Below are 6000 nucleotides of genomic sequence, written 5' to 3' on the forward strand. Positions count from 1 at the left end.
CATTTATATGAAATGTCACAAGAGACAAATCCATAGAGACAGAATTCAGATTAGTGGTTGCCAGGGGCTGCAGAGAGAGGGGAATGAGAAGTGACTGTTAACAGGTATGGGGATTCCTTTTGGGGTGATGAAAACGTCTGGAATTAGATAGTGGTGATGGTTATACAACTTTGTGGATATACTAAAAACCACAAATTATACACTTTAAAAGTATGAATTTTACGTTATGGGAATTTTACCTCAATTAAAAAAAAAGTAATATGTGGTCATCGTACAAAATTAAAATATACAAAGATACATAAAGCAAAATGAAAATCCCCCCTTCCCCACAAGCCTACTCCCAGTATTTGATGTGTATCCTAAACGCTTGTGTGTATATGTACCTTACACACTTGTTTTTAGTGTAAATAGGACCATACCGTACCTACAGTTCTGCACCTTGTCTTTTTCCCTTGGACAGCACTACAAGGTGTCAGTACAACTAGAGTTCTCACATTCTGTTCAGCAGCTCCATGGTATTGCAGTGTTTAGATGAACTGGAATTGTCCTAGCCAGTCTCACATACTTCTTCAGGTTATTATGCAAGTAATTTCTTAGGCTAAATTTCCAGAGGTGGAACTGCTAAGGAAAAGGTATGTACATTTAAAAGTTTGATAAAAATTGCCATCCAAAAAATTTGTACCAATTTAAAAGTCGATATATAGGGATTAAGCTTCCCTGCTTCTCCACTCCAAAGGAATGCTTTTTAATGATATGGTACCTTTTTTAAAAAAATAACATACGTGCTCTACGGAAAATCTTATGGGATTTTAATTTTGTTGTAAAGACCATATAGACTATATCTCAAAGTGAAATATGAATTATCTTTGGGAAACTGGATACTATTTCATTTGTGAAAAGGTTAAGTCAAAAGGTTTGCTTTGTATGTATTATTAACAGTAGTAATTGGTGAGTCATTTCTCTTCCTTCTGCTTTCTGAAAAGTGACAGATTCCTCATAGCTGTTTGTTGTTGCCAGATGGATCTGCTTCTCTGTGTGTCTAGGGTCATATTTGGCTCGGTTCAGTGCACTCGAAGTACTGTTTTGTTGGAGAATTCCTATGACCTTTGTCTGATGTGATGGTTCTCACTCTCCAAATCATGAATGTGTCCATTATGTAAAAACAAGATCAAACCATTTGAACTTTTCACTTTTCAACAGTTGTTTTGTCCTTGTATAAATAAAATCTAAGACTAACCAGAAAAATTGACTTGATTTGTACATATCATGCTTTTAACTCATTTGCTAGAAAATGATTTTTTTCGTTTAAGAATTTCAAGCAACAATTACCTACGTGTCTGGAAATAAATTGTTGGTAAAAATAACATGAATATTCAGTTATGCTGGTCAGTCAACACGAACATTTCTAAATAAAGAATAAATTGAATGTAGTCAAGGATGAATTGATGCCACATGAAAATTAGTTTTTTCTAATTCTCAAAATCCTATTTTATGCTAATTAGGTATTTATAACATTAGCAAAACAACAATTTTATTTAGAAAGATTTAAGTCAGATGTATAACGTTACAAAAATAATTTTTTAATGTTTTACCAATAATTCAACCTTTAATCATGTTTCCTTCCACTCTTTTTTCATATGTTTATGAGATAACTAAGTCTTTAAGGAGGGGCAACAAAACAGGATGACTACACTAGAGAATTATTTTTGTAACTTCAAACTGCAGCAGTCATGGAGACTGCTGGTATTTTCATCTCAGAGGTTAGCCAGACAATTTAACACAAACGCTTGTTTTCAAACGTTCCTAATCCTTAAGCCCAATAGGCTTATGTTCTATATTTAGTATTGATTTAGTATTACCAAGAAGCAATAATTCTTTGGACCCTGGCCTCATATGTTCTTGGTTAGAGAGCAAGCACAAAAGATAAGCAATTTCTGAAAGTTTGCAGATCAGAGAGCTGGAATTTTGGCATTATCCTCAAATACAGTGATCTTTCCAGACCTCCCTTAGAAGGGTTGTTCTTAAGCATTTCAACCTTTCCCACATGCCCAAACAGCTTAGGGCAGTTATCCAGTATGCTGGGGGTGGGGGCGGGGACACAGGGAGAGGGGTTAAAGAAAACATATGTTGCTTAGGAGAAAGGCCTGACAGATTTTCTTTCTCCCTTGGGAAGAGGCAGGGTACGAGAGAGATGATTTAGGCAGCCTTTACAGCATTTAATTTCTGGAGTCACGCCATTCCATGAAACTTGGAAATGCAGCCAACTGTTTGTAAGCCACTTCCTAGAAAGATTGACACAAAACTTGAAACATTCACATCTTGACTCTTTTTTTCCTTTGATGCCCTCCTGGAAACTCTCTTGCTGTAATTTCCGTTATCTGTACCACTCCTTCAAGACCACTCCTTTCCTGACCTTCTCCCTACCCTGATGTCAGTGTTTCACGGTGTTCTGGTCTTTGCCATCTTGTATTGTTCTCACTTGTCACCACAATCTACTGCTACAGATGTCACCTGTATGAGTCTCATTCCCTATCCACTGTTTGCTCCACCCACTGAAGCTCCATGCTGAGTCTCAACTATTCTCCGGACATTTTTACCCAATCTGCTGGCTACTCAAGCATGAGTCTCAAACTAAATTGTCCTGACCTGAATTTTATCTTATTTGTGAATGGCACAATCAGTCAATAGGGCTACAATTGGTCTGCTTTGATCTCCACACCTGCTTGCTAAATTGCTCAGAATCTGTCATTCTGTCTTTTGGATCCATCCTTTCTATTCTTACTGCTGATAAACTAGTTTGGATTCTACTGTTTTTTTGCTTTTCTTTTTTAACTTTTTGCCCAGATTCCTACCTTCTCTTTCCACTCTGCCCATGTTCATCAGACTCTTAGTTCTTTCATTTTCTTTACTGGGCAGTTCTTGGCCTCGCTTTCTTAACTACTCAGTTTAGATGAGATGGTTAATCACCTCCGTTACCTCTTGACACCACTGGCCTCAACTTCCCACTTTCTCTTAATTCTCTTCCACCCCTTTACCTCCCCTGTACCTGGAGTTCACCCCACCTTTACATCTGGGGAAGATGACCTGCTCAGTGCAGCCTGATGCCACCAGAAATATTGGTGTTTAGTCTCAAGTTCTCCACATCAGTCTTCAGTCCTTTTTACTTGATTGTCCTTCCAGTTATACTTAGGAACTATTACAGACATAAGTATATGGACTCTAGATTTTGGTGGCCTTGGTTCAGATTCCATGTAACCTTGATTAAGTTACAGAATCTCCACCTCCATTATCTCATCTTTAAAATGCAGGTAAAAATAGTACTACATCATCATAGACTTGTGAGGATTAAAGGCGGGAACACAGACTTCAGACTCTCCCATCCCCTGATACACTGTCCCTTGTTCCTGTGTTCCCTTCTAGTTTTACCGTTTCTCTCCTCATATAATTTTCTTGAAAGTCAAGTCCCCACTTGACGTCTCCACTTTCATATTTTTATTACCCATTTCTCAGCTGACTGCACTTGCTTCAGTCTACACCCCTCGACTTCTCTCAAGTACACTAAAACCACTTCAGCAAAGTCCACCAGTAATTGTTGTTAAAGCCAACAGGCGCTTTTCAGTTCTTATCTTACTTCACTTCTTGACTTTAATGTCCCTGACATTCCAAGGACCATCACATGGTCTTCTGCTAATCTGCTTTTGCAGATGACTCAAGAGTAAGATTAACACATTAGATGATAGGACCAAGTTTGAAAAGTCAGTCGGCTGGGACTGCCTACCTCCACTCCACTAGCAGAGATTTAATAGGGATCTATGCAAAATCTAGTCTTTCCTTGGCACAAGAAAGACCCTCAAATATAAGGGTGGGGCAAATTCTAGGCACCAGGGAGGTAAAAGGGTGGAAGGGAAAGTTGAGAGAAATAGGGCATTGAGGCCAGTGGTGTCAAGCGGTAATGGAATTGATAAACCAACTTAACTTGCTTGTGAAAAATGCCACGTGGTAAAGACAACTCAAAGCCTGAAGCCCATCAGAAAGCAAAATCCATTTATGTACTTAGATAAACATATGTAATTCTTGTTTAGTAGAAAAAATAAAAGTTAAGGCATATGCCTACTCATAAAACCTATGAAAATCACCAGATGTACGATGGTAAGAACAAAAGCTGGGGAATTGCTGTCAAAATTCCACGCCCCATATCCAGATGGAGTCAGGCAGCAGACAGCTGAAAAGGGACCACACAGGAGCGATGTGAGGTGGAGAAAATAAGGGCTTTATGGTCTGAAAGCCCTGGTTTTGCTGCTGGTAAAATTGGAGTAGTAACTCTAAGCAAGGTCCCCTCCCCTCCCTCAGCCTTAGCCCCCGTCCCATCTGTCAAAATGGGGATAATGTCCCTTACACCACTGGGTTGTCTTAAAGAACAAATGAGATAAAGTGATTTTAAGTGAAATTAGCTGGTTCATGGTAGATATTAGTGCTTTTTTTTTTTTTTTAGCAGAAAAGTAATAGCCATTCCGTTTTTCACACAGCGATCCTTCAGATATAAAAGTGAAGCTGTCCTGTTACTTTCAAAAGTTTTTTATATTTTCACTATTCACAGATGAATTGATGCTCCTTATACCGAAATTAGAAAATACAGATTAGTAAAAATAAAAATGTTAAATATCCCATAATCCTACAAACCATAGGTCACCATTATATTTTTTGTAAAATCTTCAAATGTTTCTAAACATATGCATATATGTAATTATGTAAAATGGACTCATACCTACTAAGTTGTATTCTGCTTTTTTCATTTAAAAATTGGAAATATCTTCACAGGTCAGTAAATATACTCTAATCATTCTTATTGGTTGCATAACAATCCATTTTGTGGCTGTACTGTGCTTTATTTAACCATTTCCCTATCCTTAGATAGTTAAGTTGTTTCCAGGTGTTGTTGCTATTCTGCTATTGCAAGCAGTGCTAATCTAATCATGAAGAAATGGCAGAGACGCCCAGATTGAAGAATATTCTACAGAATAACTGGCCTGTACTCTTCAAAAAAATCAATGTCTTGAAAAACAAAGGCTGAAGAACTGTTGCACATTAAAGGTGACTAAAGAGACATGACAGCTAAAAGTAATGCGTGATCCTGAATTGGATCCTGGTTCAGAAAAAAATTTCTTGCTATGAAGGACATTTTGGGGACTATTAACTAAATGTAAATATGGATTGAATATTAGATGTTATTATTGTGTCAGTAATTTCTGGATTTTTGATAATTATAATTACATAAGAGAATATCCTTGTTCTTAGAAAATACATACCGAAGTGTTTAGGCGTAAAGGGGTGTCATGTCTGCGTTTTAACTGGTTCAGAAAAAAAAGTGTATGTGTGTGTGTGTGTGTGCGTGCGTATAAAAAGAGATAAAGCAAATGGGGCAAAATGTCACAAGTTGGTGAATCTTGTGAAGGGAGTTCTTTGTACTATTCTTACAACTTTTCTATAATTTTCAAATTATTATTTTTTTAAAAAGTTAATCACCAGCAGAAACAGCAGCTTTTATTAAGGGAGCCTGAAGAAGGTCCAAACTCAGGGAACAGGAGTAAGCCTTGGGGAGTCATTAGGCTATTCATTAAGGAACCACATCTGGAGGAAAGAGTATACACTTTCTTTGGATCGGGTGGCATAGAGAGAACTCTCTCCTTGCCCATTCAGGAATCAGGGAACTGAGAATCAGGAGGATTCTCAACGTTTTCCACTGAAGTACACCCAAAATAGAGGAAATTGATCTTTTGAGCTGTTTTCACCCTTCATCTGTCACTGTTTTCTTTGTATTTCATGTCCTCATCTATCTTAGATTCCTTTTTCATTTTGTTGAAGTAAAATTTCTTTTTTTCTTATAGGATGTATGGGTAACAAATGTCTAAAAATAATGCTGAGATGAATATTCTTATATATACACTTTTCTGTCCTTGTCTGATTATCTCCTTAAGATAAATCTCTAAACAGAAATTCCCA

This window comes from Diceros bicornis, chromosome X (assembly GCF_020826845.1).
Source record: "Diceros bicornis minor isolate mBicDic1 chromosome X, mDicBic1.mat.cur, whole genome shotgun sequence".
NCBI lineage: Eukaryota > Metazoa > Chordata > Mammalia > Perissodactyla > Rhinocerotidae > Diceros > Diceros bicornis.